We start from the raw sequence: 15414 nt of genomic DNA, 5'->3' as shown, positions 1-15414 counted from the left end.
GCAGAAAGTGAAGAGGAACTAAAGAGCATCTTGATGAAGGTGAAAGAAGAGAGTGAAAAAGCTGGCTTGAAACTCAACATTTAAAAAATGAAGATCATGGCATCTGGTTCCATCATTTCATAGCAAATAGCTGGAGAAAAAGTAGAAACAGTGACAGACTTTATTTTCTTGGGCTCCAAAGAAATCCCAAGAAAATGAAATCCTATTTGTTGTTAGGATGGAGTCATGACTGTCAAGTTACATGCAGGACTTTAAACCTGAATTTCCAACTAACTTCTTAAAATCTTGTTTCATTGTCCCTTAAAATGGCACTTAGCACTAGGGCAGTTTTTGATCTACTGAATAACACTGGTAATATTCTCTTTTCATTCTATAACCCCCTTAATATAGCTGTGCTTCAAAAACATACTGATCCATTGATCCCTCTTTCACAGTGCTGGTTGTGTTTTGGATTTTTTTAACCCTCATTTTTGAAAAGTTATTTGAGATCAATAAGGTTTGTTAAGGTGGTGATGGCTAGTAAGAGACTTGGATGAGAACAATGATAAAAATTCTCTTTTTCTTTTTTTTCCTGTGGAGCTAATTCTTGTTGGATAGAAAGGGGAATTTCTTGTATAAAAAATTCTACTCACAGGATAGAATAGAAATCTATCCTTTTAGGGTATGAATTCATTCCATTATTTTATCATTTATGAAAATATCTACCATTTCGTTGGTTAATTCCATAAATCTTCCTGATTTTTCCTTTATACTTATTTTAGAGTATCATTCAGAGGTTTTCATTGGATCACTATTTAATCCAATGAGTTTATATGCTTTGTGAAGATATATTGCACTAATGACACTCAGTAAGTGAAAAATGTATATTTGGATAGTTTCTTACTTGGCACTAACTTTTTGGATAAGCCATTAATTGGGAGATTTTACAGTTTTGTGGCCAAGAGCACATAGTCAGGAAGCAGATTTTTATTAACTATCTCATGACTCATTTTCCTCAACTCTAATATCAGATAAGACTAGGACTTATAAAGAAAAAATTTGTGATCATGATGTAATATTTGTAAAGTGTTTGAAACAGTATAAGGCAAATAGTAAGCATTTAATGGATATTAATTATCAAGACCCATACCAATAATATAGTTATATCTAGGTTGGTAAGAAATCAGTGTTGAAATACTAAGGATTAATATGATGTCTTAGCTTCCTTGGTGGCTCAGTGGCAAAGAGTCTGCCTGCAATGCAGGAGTCACAGGCTTGATTCCAGCATTGGGAAGATCCTCTGGAGAAGGGCATGGGAAACCACTCCAGTATTCTTGCCTGGAGAATCCCATGGACAGAGAAGTCTGGTAGGCTACAGTTCAGGACATGACTGAAGAAACTTAGCACTCAGTATGATGTCTTGGGCCTGGAAAGTGGAGCTTTTATGTATTGATTTATTCAGCAAATATTTATTATGTGTCAGACACTGTATTCCATGCTGGAGTTATAAATAATCATAATATAATTTGATTGTTTTAAAAGAGACAAGTAAAATATAGCCTGGGAGCACTGTGTGGGGATTAATAAATTAATTAGTTCTGTTTAGAAGAGTCCCAGATGACTTAACAGAGGAAAAAACCATTGGAATTAGGTCTCTAGAGATGTGCAAGGGTTAGCTAGAGAAAGAATGAAGAGAAGATAAAAAGAAACTTTCCAGGCAGAGGCACAGCATGAACAAGAAAATGAGGCATGAATGTGTCTGGTGTATTAAAGAAATAATGGATAGGTAGTCTTTCCTGACTGGATGGCAGAGTATAGAGAGGGAATGATTAGCAATGAGTCTAGAAAAATCTTAAGTGCACTGAAGGACATTTAATGGCTTGCAAAATAATTTAAGCTTGTACTGACAAGAGGAAACTATGAGTATCACATGTATTTTTCTATTGCTGCCATTCATTAACTTATTCATTTTTTCAGCAAGTATTTATTGAAAATTTACTAAATGTTTATTGTGTTTTAGGTATTGGTAAATGAGCAGTAAGTGAAAGATAAAAGCCTTGCCTTCAAGGACCTCACAACTCAATATAGAATAGCAGAAAATGAGCAAAAATAATGTAAAATAAGATGCATAGTTCATGGGTTCATATCCATGAACAGTATGAAAAGGCAAAAAGATAGGACACTGAAATATGAACTTCCCCGGTCTGTAGGTGCCCAGTATGCTACTGGAGATCAGTGGAGAAATAACTCCAGAAAGAATGAAGAGATGGAGCCAAAGCAAAAACAATACCCAGTTATGGATGTGACTGGTGATAGAAGCAAGGTCCGCTGCTGTAAAGAGCAATATTGCATAGGAACCTGGAATGCTTGGTCCATGAATCAAGGCAAATTGAAAGTAGTCAAACAGGAGATGGCAAGAGTGAACATCGACATTTTAGGAATCAGTGAACTAAAATGGACTGGAATGGGTGAATTTAACTCAGATGACCGTTATATCTACTACTGTGGGCAAGAATCCCTTAGAAAAGAGAGAGTAGCCATCATATTCAACGAGTCTGAAAAGCAGTACTTGGATGCAATCTGAAAAATGACAGAATGATCTCTGTTGGTTTCCAAGGCAAACCATTCAATATCAGGGTAATTCAAGTCTATGCCCCGACCAGTAATGCTGAAGAAGCTGAAGTTGAACAGTTCTATGAAGACTTACAACACCTTCTAAAACTAACACCCCAAAGAAATGTCCTTTTCATTATAGAGGACTGGAATGCAAAAGTAGGAAGTCAAGAAACACCTGGAGTAACAGGCAAATTTGGCCTTGGAATGCGGAATGAAGCAGGGCAAAGACTAACAGAGTTTTGCCAAGAGAACACACTGGTCATAGCAAACACTCTCTTCCAACAACACAAGAGAAGACTCCACACATGGACATCACCAGATGGTCAACACTGAAATCAGATTGATTATATTCTTTGCAGCCAAAGTTGGAGAAGCTCTCTACAGTCAGCAAAAACAAGATCAGGAGCTGACTGTGGCTCAGATCATGAACTCCTTATTGCCAAATTCAGACTAAAATTGAAGAAAGTAGGGAAAACCGCTAGACCATTCACATATGACATAAATCAAATTCCTAATGATTTTACAGGGAAATTAGAAATATATTTAAAGGAGTAGAGCTGATAGATAGAGTGCCTGATGAACTATGGATGGAGGTTCATACATTGTACAGGAGACAGGGATCAAGACCATCCCCAAGAAAAAGAAATACAAAAAAGCAAAATAGCTATCTGAGAAGGCCTTAAAAATAGCTGTGAAAAGAAGAGAAGCAAAAAGCAAAGGAGAAAAGGAAAGATATACCCATTTGATGCAGAGTTCCAAAGAATAACAAGGAGAGATAAGAAAGCCATTTTCAGTGATCAGTGCAAAGAAATAGAGGAAAAGCAATAGAATGGGAAAGACTAGAGATCTCATCAAGAAAATTACAGATACCAAGGGAACATTTCATGCAAAGATGGGCTCAAGTAAAGGATAGAAATAGTATGGACTTAACAGAAGCAGATATTAAGAAGAGGTGGCAAAAATGCACAGAAGAATTATACAAAAAATCTTCATGACCCAGATAATCACGATGGTGTGATCACTCACCTAGAGCCAGACATCCTAGAATGTGAAGTCAAGTGGGCCTAAGGAAGCATCACTATGAACAAAGCTAGTAGAGGTGATGGAATTCCAGTGGAGCCATTTCAAATCCTAAAAGATGATTCTGTGAAAGTGCTGCACTCAATAAGCCAGCAAATTTGGAAAACTCAGCAGTGGCCACAGGACTGGAAAAGGTCACTTTTCATTTCAATTCCTAAGAAAGGCAATGCCAAAGGATGCTCAGACTACTGCACAATTCCACTCATCTCACATGCTAGTAAAATAATGCTCAAAATTCTCCAAGCCAGGCTTCAACAATATGTCAACTGTGAAATTCCAGATGTTTAAGCTAGTTTTAGAAAAGTCAGAGGAACAAGAGATTAAATTGCCAACATCCACTGGATCATCAGAAAAGCAAGAGAGTTCCAGAAAAACATCTATTTCTGTTTTATTGACTATGCCAAATCCTTTGACTGTGTGGATCACTATAATCTGTGGAAAATTCTGAAGGAGATGGGAATACCAGACCACCTGACCTGCCTCTTGAGAAATCTGTATGCAGATCAAGAAGCAACAGTTAGAACTGGACACAAAACAACAGACTGGTTCCAAATAGGAAAAGGAGTACGTCAAGGCTGTATATTGTCACCCTGCTTATTTAACTTATATGCAGAGTACATCATGAGAAATGCTGGGCTGGAAGAAACACAAGCTGGAATCAAGATTGCCTGGAGAAATATCAATAACCTCAGATATGTAGATGACACCATCCTTATGGTTGAAAGTGAAGAGGAACTAAAGAGCCTCTTGATGAAAGTGAAAGAGGAGAGTGAAAAAGTTAACTTACAGTTCAGCATTCAGAAAACAAAGATCATTTCATCCAGTCCCATCACTTCATGGCAAGTAGATGGAGAAACAGTGGAAACAGTGGCAGACTTTAATTTTTGAGGCTCCAAAATCATTGCAAATGGTGACTGGCAGCCATGAAATTAAGACACCTATTCCTTGGAAGGAAAGTTTTGACCAACTTAGACAGCATAGTAAAAAGCAGAGCCTTTACTTTGACAACAAATGTCCGTCTAGTCAAGGCTATGGTTTTTCCAGTAGTCATGTATGGATGTGAGATTGGACTATAAAGAAAACTGAGTGCCGAAGAACTGATGCTTTTGAACTGTGGTGCTGGAGAAGACTCTTGAGAGTCCCGTGGTCTGCAAGGAGATCCAACCAGTCCATCCTAATTGAAATCAGTCCTCAGTATTCATTGGAAAGACAGATGTTGCAGCTGAAGCTCCAAAACTTTGGCCACCTGATGTGAAGAGCTGACTCATTGAAAAGACCCTGATGCCGGGAAAGATTGAGGGTGGGAGGAGAAGGGGACAACAGAGGATCAGATTGTTGGAATGCATCACTGACTCAATGGACATGAGTTTGAGTAAACCCCGGGAGTTGGTAATGGACAGGGAGTCCTGGCATGCTGCAGTCCATGGGGCTGCAAAAAATCAGACACGACTGAGTGACTGAACTGAACTGATCTGAACAGAAAATGTATAGTTATAGATGATAATAAATACTATTGTGAAAAATAAAGGAAGACAGGTAATGTTAAAGAAATTTAAGATATGATGGCTAAAGGGGCTGTTAGTTAAGAGGTAATGTGAGTCAAACCTGAAGGAGAAAGGAAATGACTTCTGTGAATATCTGAAGAGAATAGAAAGTGGAAAGACTCTGAGGTTGATATGCTCAGGAAGCAGCAAGGAGTCCAGCATTGCTGGGACAGAGTAATTGGGAGACAAAAAAATAAAGAGTAAGGCAGAAAGATGATAGAGGAGTGAGATTTGATATGAAGACCACAAAGGACCTTATAGGCTATTTCTAGGACTCAGTTTTAGTCTGAGCAAAGAATGGCATGATCTGACTTCTATTTCCAAAGATTGTCTTTGACTGGTATGCAGAGAATAAGCAGGGGAGATGGGGATGAGGGTATAGAATTAGAGAGGGTAGTTAGGAGACTGCTGAAATGAAACAATTAGACAAGCAAGGATAATGGTTTGGGGGCAGTTTTGTAGTGGTAGAATAGGGAACAAGAGACTGTTCCTTGGAAATATTTGAGTAAGAGTCAATGAGATTTCCCAATGGGTCGACCTAAGTGAAATGTTAAGAGTATCCATGTTGGTTCCAGGGTTTTCAGCTCTTCTGACCTTGCTTTTTCTGACCTTGCTTCCATTTTCCTATAAATTCTTAGACTTCATCAGTTTATTTTCCTCCTTTAAGTTTCTGTCACTGTCTTTTCTAGCCCTATTCATCCTAGACTGTCTTTGGGAAGTACAGAGGCTTCCAGGCTCTTCAGAGCCTTAAAAACAACTTTGGATGTTTTACTGTAAATCAGTATGTGAAAACAGGCTAGTATAATACATATACATACACACACACACACACACACAAACTCAGAAAAGTTATGAAGCTTACAAATTACTTATAGCAATAATAGTAAACTGTACCTTATTTCTAAATGCAGACTTGTTTGAATCCTATTTTACTTTGAAATGAGTTTTGGCATTCCCTCTCCTTGGTGAAGTTCATGTAGCCTATCTCCAGAAGATAGTTTTTCTCTCCTGATGAAGATGCAGTGCTAGCAGAAAAATAGGTCCTCCTTTGTTTACTATGAAATATGCTCTTTTCTGTGAGCTTCGAATGGGTAACACCCAAAAGGAAATCCAAGTTTTTTGACTGATGAAAACATACAATTTTGGGAAAGAGGGAGTTCAGAATATTGTATATAAGAATTTTAGTGCACCTCTCAGAACCTTGAAAGACATCTGCATAAATAAGGATTTAAAGTTATGTTTCATTAACCACAGAGTAAACTTGACTGTAGTGATATCCTTTCACCAACTCCTCATCTCACTCAGTTATCCTAATCTGATAGCTTCTTCATAGGACCCACAAGCTTTGGGGCAGGAGTGCTCTGATTGGATCTGGTCTATAATTTAGAAAGAAAATTGTTACAAAGTATAAGCGTATTTGGCACTAGAGGACATAAATCAGGGTTCTTCTTTAAAACCACTTCACTATCATTCTCCCATTCTTTTTTTTTAATTTTTATTTATCTATTTTTGACATTCTCCCATTCTTAAATGCTTATTAAAGCATCCTGGGGCATAGAATTTTTCTAGAACTTTATCTTTTTGTATGAGAAAGTTATTTTCACAATTATTCTCTCTCCAAATGTAAAATTGACATGCTCTTTCATTTAAACATGCTTTATAGCTCTTAAACTTTCTGATCTTTAAATTTATTAAACAACCATATATATGTAGTTAATGGGCTTCCCTGATGGCTCAGTGGTAAAGAGTCTGCCTGCAACGCAGGAGCCACAGGATCGATCCCAGGATCGGGAAGATCCCCTGAAGGAGGGCATGTCAACCTACTCTAGTATTCTTGCCCAGAGAATCCTATGGACAGAGGAACCTGGTGGGCACAGTTCATAAGGTTACAAAGAGCTAGGCATTACTGGAGCAACTTAGCATGCATGCACATATGCAGTTAATAACCATAAAACAAAATACTACATGAGAAATTACATTTTACTTTCAGTGGAATCTGCACATTTTTCCCCTTTTCATAGCAAATAATTACACATTCTACAACACAGGAAATCACATGGGGCAAATTAGTATCTTTAGAGCACCAGGTAAGTTCTTGCCTTCTATGAAAGAGTGACGCTCAGGGGTGACTGCAGACTTTTGTGGTTTCCATCAAGAAACGCTGCTGTGGCTGTTCATCTGTATGCACCACTGAAAAATATTTTTACCATTGATTTTCCTCTGGCATTGATCTACCACCTGACGCCATCAATAATGAGGTTTGTCGGGTGATTTCTTAGGCTGTCTGGAATTTTTTTTTTTCCTCGCAGAAGAGGAGCTGGTAGTAATACAGGAAGAAAGGTTGATACATTGAACTTGGGATTTTGCAACCGAACTATCTACTCCACTAAGCCCTTCTTTGCAGCCCTTCTTCCTCTCTCACTGTTCACCTTTCACTTTATTACTTGATAGGAAGTCTTCCTTCAGGTTGGCCTCCTGAATGTTGCTATTTTTTAGTTCAGTATGCATTCAAATGCAAATTGAATGGGACAATTATCTGTGGTAAAGTGTTTTCTTGATGCTGGAGTAAAGCTTTTTCTTTTGCATCCCTTAAAAATTTGGAGGCATCTAAAAAGCTGATTCAACTCAAGTACTTAGTGAGAAACCATTTCTGTAGACTGTGCCACTTTCATTTATTGAAGTTAGCCCATGTTTGGGCCTAAAGGGAGAATTTTCTGAAACACATGTCTATTTCACTGTGGCAGAACGCTTCCCTTTACAAAGCAATAATATGGGAAAAAAAGTAGAAAGGAGATAGTCAGCATTCCCACATCCCTTGTAAAATGAAATGAAAATGCATATACCCTTCTGTCAAGGTCCTGATCCTGGACAAAATTATATACCAAAATTTGACAAAGCACGTTCTGGGAGATATATATTCATTATTATGCATGAACTTAACTAAATATTGATCACTCTGAGAGGAACAGATGGAAACAGCTATTTTTCTGGATCCCAGCTATCGAATTATGAGAGGTCAGGGGGAAAAAAAATCTCATTGATAGGTCAAAACAAAATAATTCAAGAAATAAGAGAAGAAAGAATACAATTTTATGTATAATATATCTGATTGAAAAAAATTATCTCTTTCATTGCCTCCATACATTTTGAAAGATTTCTTACCATAACAGATAACTTGCAATGACAACTTATGTTAGGCAAAAAAATTCCTAGTATTTTATCAGGAATGCATAAAACAACTATTTCAATTAATTATATGTATTTTCTATGAAAAGATTTTTCATGCATTTATTCTATCTTTTAATTAGTTATAAACTTAGCAGCTTAATATTTGTTTGAACTGTGTACATCTGTAAAATTCAGGTATATTTATATGTAAGGTATATTTGCATTATATTTACATATGAAAGATACTCCCTGAATTGCAAGGCCCACAAACTACTGTATGCTGTGGCCCTGATCTACTCAGAAGCAGAACGGAGGTCATTCAGATTCCCTGGTAGCTCAGATGATAAAGGACCTGCCTGCGATGCAGGAGACCCAGGTTTGGTCCCTAGATTGTGAAGATCCCCTGGAGAAGGGAATGGCTACCCACTCCAGTGTTTTGCCTGGAGAATCCCATGGACAGAGGAGCCTGGAGGGCTACATAGGGTCCATAGGGTCGCAAAGAGTTGGACACAACTGAGCAAATAATACTTTCACTTTAGGTATTTAAATATTTAATTTCATTTAAGACTGCTAGATTACTCTCTAGATCAGCATTACCCTCCTACCAACACTTAATACTTTCCTATTCTCTAGTTTGAGGCAGTATCTAATGTTATCTTTCTGGTATTTGCCATTCCTATGAGCCTTTGCTATGTGGTCCTCTTCTATTTGAAGTTACTGGTTTTCTCTGATGTTAGAACCCAACCCCTTTTTATTTTCCCCAGGGTTTCTCACAGTTTTCATAATAGGCTTCAGGATCCATCACCATCCTTATTGTCTCCTGGGTTAGGTTTACAGTAAGAAAATTGAGCTCCTGAGCTAATTCGAGATCATTGATTTTTGGCAACATACAGTTGTCCAAAGTGTGTCTGTGTGTGTACACAAATATTAAATTTAAATCTGCTTGAGTGATCTGATTTTTTATTCAAGGTGTAGTTTTGCTTTCAGGAGTCACCTTTTTTGAGTGTTCTTCATATCTTCCCCTCCTTGTGGGTCTCCTTACATGTATCATTTTCTTCTGTCAAATATTGTGTTCCAGGTCCAATAGCTAGTATGCAAAATCACCATCATCCCATAAATAAGGATTGACATAGGAGCCAGATATTTTGCTAACTGACCATCCCCTCTCAAGATAACAGAAAAGAGTTTATCTACTCCTTATGTACAGAGAGACTAAGCTCTCCTTAGCTTCTGCTGCAGCAAATAATTAGTGTTCTTTTTTAGCATCTTCCCAGCTGCATGGTGATTGAGTTGATCAGGTGGTCCTTGCAGGGATGCCCTGTCAGTTTTTTCACAGGTTTGCAGATTGTCAAGACCAAACAGCAGTCAGAGGAGTGTCAATTTAAGAGGGAATGTACAATATGGTCAAATACTGAAGTAATTTTTAAAAATCTGAGAACTGAAAAAAAACCTTTAAAGTTTGAAATTTTGGAGGAGGTTCATAATATTTTGTTGTAGTAATGCAACACATCAGGAAAAAAGCAATAACAAGGCTAAGGATTTAGAAACTGCTAATGAGCATTGTTCTTCCTAGGAAATCTCTAAGATGATATGCACAAATGAAAAATGCAGATGGCTAAAGGTAGACACTCCAATACTTTGGCCATCTCATGCAAAGAGTTGACTCATTGGAAAAGACTTTGATGCTGGGAGGGATTGGGGGCAGGAGGAGAAGGGGACGACAGAGGATGAGATGGCTGGATGGCATCACCGACTCGATGGATGTGAATCTGAGTGAACTCTGGGAGTTGGTGATGGACAGGGAGGCCTGGCGTGCTGCGATTCATGGGGTCGCAAAGAATTGGACACGACTGACTGACTGAACTGAACTGAAAGGTAGACAAAGGGTCAGGGATCAAGAGATGTTTTTAATTTCACTGATGGGGCATCTTGAATATGCTTATTCATATTCAATGGAGCTAGGAGAGAGAGACTTTGAAAATACTGAAGTGGATAGCCTATCCCTTCTCCAAGGGATCTTCCCAACCCAGGGATCGAACAGGGGTCTCCTACATTGCAGGCAGATTCTTTACCAGCTGAGCTACCAGGGAAACCCATTTGAAAATACAGGAGAGAGGAACTGCCAAGGATACATAGTTCTGGGTTTAGTGGGAAGGATATTATAACTAAGGTAAACATCTTGAACAGAATAAAGGACACTTCTGAAGCAGCTGGAAATGAGGTTAGAGTGAGTAGAACTCCAAAGAAATTTTGGGAATTCCCTGGTGGGCTAGTGGTTAAGACTCCACGCTCTCATTGCCAAGGACCCAGGTTCAGAGAAGCAATATCCCGCAAGCTATGAGGTGTGTGGGGTGGGGGAGGGGGGGCGGAAATTGTAGATATAGGGGCAAGAAATTTAGGATATTGTGTACCGTCTCTTTTCTCAGTAAAGTATGAGGCAGGATCATTGGCAAAGAGAAATGGTTTGAGATGGGAGAAACAATGATGTTCTGCCACTGGCTAGCATGGGCTGTGTGTGCATGCTTACTTAGTCACTTCAGCTGATTCTTTGCGACCCTATGGACTGTAATCCACCAGGCTCCTCTGTCCATGGGGATTCACCAGGCAGGAGTCCTGGAGTGGGTTACCATGTTCACCTCCAGGGGATCTTCCTGACCCAGGGACTGAACTTGTGTCTCTTGTGTCTGCCCCATTGGCATTCAGGTTCTCTGTCACTGGTACCACTTGGGAAGCCCTAGCATGGCCTGGCAAGAACTAAATGCTGAGTTTTCAGGAATTTTGCTGTGAGTCAGTTGCAAAAATAACCATTATTACAGCACAAATTACATACATGTACAGTTGAGTTATAGTAAAACAAAGGGAATAAATCCTTAACATTCATCATTTCCTCTCTATCTCTGTGCTCCCCATGTTGTTTTTATATATTGTATCTAAAAACAGGTACAATAATGTATCTAGCATTTAAAAGATGTGCTACTGACAACATTGCTCTTCACTCTGCTTTTAGTGGCATTGTTGTTCCCTTAAAATGAACCTTGATGGAAGTATCTGTGACTTGAAGATCAGCAAATGCTACAAATCAGGTCTTTTTTTGTTTGTTTGTTTTGTTTTGCAAAGAGCTGTTGATTGAACATGTACTGGCAAACCACTAGGTAAAGTTTTTGAGGCTAACGGTAACTATCTTGAATGACTATTCTGAGTACCAAGCAGGTGACTACTGACAGGTAAAGGACAGCCATAGCTGCTTTGGCCAGGCAGAAATTAGGGACGATGTTTGTAAAGAGAGTCTATCCCATGAGCATCCCAGGTCTGGAAACAGCAAACGTGTTGGGTTGAATTCTTTGGGTGGAGGTGTAGGACTAGCTAACCTGGACAATCTTGAGGCCAGTTATGGAGAGCAGGGCACTCAGGGTGAGCTAATATACTGGGAGGAAAGGGTAGGAGTGTGGAATCAGAAACCTTAAAGTCCAGGTGTAGCTGAAATGATGTAGAATTATTATCAGAGAGTAAGACTTATGAATTTATTATTTCATAGAAAGCCATTTCCAGAGCCTAGGTGTGTTGCTGCTTGAGTTTGCTCAAGTTATCATAATTGTAGATGTAGTGCAATTAGAAGGAGTTACCAGTTTCGGTTGTTGGATGAGTTGATCACATGGGCTGAAGGTACCAGTGATGATGGCAGGAATTGGGGTGAAGAACTCAGAGTTATGTAGGCATTAGAGTAGAGAAATGAGGATGCTGTGGGTGGTGGAGTGGAGAGATGCGTTGACTTGAATCAAAAGCTCCTGAATTCCTCGTGACAAGGAAAACCATTCAGTGAGAATGGCTTCTGTGGAAATACACAGATGGGGCTAATTTACTAGCCACTGTCATTCTTAAACAAAAGCTCCACTGGGTATAAACAGTGTATCAGAATGCACAAGGAATATAGTATTCTTAAAATAAAAAGATTTTTAATGCTTTGAGAAATATAATTTGCTTAAAATTGTATAGCATTTCTGGTGAAACATATACAGTTGTGCCAATGGCTTGGGGACAGTCACAAGGAGGTCTGTTTCCAAAAAGATTTCTTTTTCTAACCCACTTCTTCAGGTCACTGCCGAGGGACTTTTTTTTTTTTCTTTTTTCACTTTTACATGTTCATAAACAATTAACACAATACCCCCATTTATTTTTTCTCTCAAATTCTTTTTTTTTTTGAATTTTATTTTATTTTTTTAATTAATTTATTTTTTATTTTACTTTACAATTCTGTATTGGTTTTGCCATACATTGACATGAATCCACCACGGGTGTACATGCGCTCCCAAACCTGAACCCCCCTCCCACCCTCCTCCCCACAACATCTCCCGGGGTCATCCCCGCACACCAGCCCCAAGCGTGCCATATCCCGCATTGGACATAGATTGGCAATTCGATTCTTACATGATATTATACATGTTTCAATGCCATTCTCCCAAGTCATCTCACCCTCTCCCTCTCCCACTGAGTCCAAAAGTCCGTTATACACATCTGTGTCTTTTTTGCTGTCCTGCATACAGGGTCATCATTGCCATCTTTCTAAATTCCATATATATGTGTTAGTATACTGTATTGGTGTTTTTCTTTCTGGCTTACTTCACTCTGTATAATTGGTTCCCATTGCATTCTTGGTATTGCAGTATATTCTCCAGAATTTATTTTAGAATTTATTTTGTTTCATTCCCTTTACTATTCCCACTAGGTGTCATTTTCCCTTTCCATCTTTAGTAAGGATTTCATATTAAGCCCTATAGAGAGAGCTTAAGCTTTCAATTTTACCTTTCATTTTTTGATACAAAGAGCATATACAAAGTATCACTTTATCCTTTAGTGTTGCATCCTCTTGTAGCAGTTTTGGCTATTATTTTTTTTGCCAATGTTTTGAAAGTAGGCACTTAGCACATGTTTCTTGATGTATTTTTCAAGATGTAGGTGACATCACTGAATAGGCATATTTATAATAATAAAATTTCCCAAAACTTCTGTCCAAATCTCATGCTTGCTGCTACTCAACTGGGAATCAGAACCCAGCAGTATGACAACAGGTTATTCTCTTTCTACATTTTCTCATTCATTATAAACATAGCCATTGTTTTAACAAGGGCCAGTGGCTTAACCCAGAGGATTGATCTGGGACCCTTTGACTGGTCAGTGCATGGATATCAAGGACATTTATCCTTCAAATCTCATTAGCAAAGCGTTTCTTACAGAAGGCTATGCAAAAAGGGAGAAGAAAAGCGACCTTGAAAGACAGTGTGTGTGTGTGTGTGTGTGTGTGTGTATGAATTTATAAGAAACATTCTCTCTTTTATACCCACACACTCAGTTGTTTTTGTTGTTTAGTTGCTAAGTCATGTCTGACTCTTTGTAACCCCATGGACTGCAGCCTGCAAGACTTCTCTGTCCATGTGATTTCCCAGGCAAGAATACTGGAGTGGGTTGCCATTTCCTTCTCCAGGGGATCTTCCCGACCCAGAGATTCAGTCCATGTCTTTTCTGTGTTTACTGAGCCAGCAGGCAGCCCATTAAGTATCTCCATGCAAACTCCATTTTATTCTCTACCTGACGGTAAACATGTAAGTTGATTGTTTAGTCATTCATATTTCTATGTAGTTTTGTTTAATCTTTTGCCATTGCTCTCTGAAAATGGTGAGAGTTTTGATAAGCCACTAGAGAGAAGTAAGTAGTCTTCAAAGTCCTGACCCAGTCTGCAAGAGGGATTTGGGAAACACAGGCATCAACAAAGTGCCAGAGGCTTGAAGGGTGAAGAGTGGTTTCATTTTCATAACTATGGGAGGTTGTTTGATGTAGTGAAAAGATATCAGATTTGGGCCCCCACAGTCATGAGTTTTAACTTAACTTTGCTTACTTAGTGACTTTTAGAAAGCTATTTAATATATCTAAATCTCAGACAAGATCTATAATTTGGGGATATTGACATACGTCTCAACTGTTTTGAAAAGGATAATAGGAAGTGTTGTCTTAAAAATCCTTGCAATTCACCTGGCACAGAGTAGGCTTCAGTAAATAGAAGTTTCCACATCTCTGATACCCTGAAAGTAAAAAAACAAAAACAAAACAAAACAAAAAACAGTGTTGCTTTGCAATGATCTATCAAGATGCTAAGACATTGTAGTATCTGTACCTATACCTGTAATTTCTAAAATTTCAATTAGATTTCTAATATAAAAAGTCTAAGAACAGGATAAATGGTTAATGTTTGCAATTCAGATTTCTTAAAAACTCATAGAAATTTTAAGAAATACCTTCACTGAAAAAAATAAACAATTAGTGAAAAAGAAAAATTGTGGAAATGATAGTCTCTAATATTCTATCACAACTGAATTTATAAATTAATTTTTCTTATGGAAAAATTGCTGCTTTATTTTTACCTCTGGGAAAATATTCTATTCATCAAATGATTCAACTACAGGGTTTTATTTTTGAATCTTAGATTTTTTATCATTTTTATTCTTAATAACTGAATAAATATTATTGATCTGGGCTTGTTCTCTGCTAGATTAAAATCTTAATGAGACACAATAAAATATTTCCTTCTCATTTCAACAACTTGTTAAAATAATCATTGTATACAGTTGGTTAGTTTGTTTGATGTTACTGAAATTATTCACTAAATGTTATAATTTCTCTTATATTTACTCTCCATCAAATAATGCATTGATAATAGTATTTATTATTGGAATTTACACATAAACATTGAGTAGAGAAAAATATATACATTAATTTTCTAGCAAAGTAAATCTTAATTGAAAATTTGGGGTTTGTTCAGAAATGAGAATTACAGTGTTCTAAGAAAATTTACTATAGTGTATATAACTAAACTGGCTATATAAACCAGACTTATTTGTTTTCTATGTCTTGCACTGACAATTACAAAATGACATAAATTCTGGATTTATTTAAAATACATAATACATAATCCTCCAGTGTCAAGATTATCTGTGTTATAAATAAGCATGGTGTCCAAAAATGTAAACTTTTAAAT

Source organism: Oryx dammah, unplaced genomic scaffold (assembly GCF_014754425.2).
Source record: "Oryx dammah isolate SB20612 unplaced genomic scaffold, SCBI_Odam_1.1 HiC_scaffold_4, whole genome shotgun sequence".
Classification (NCBI taxonomy): Eukaryota; Metazoa; Chordata; class Mammalia; order Artiodactyla; family Bovidae; genus Oryx; species Oryx dammah.
This window is presented reverse-complemented; position numbering follows the sequence as displayed.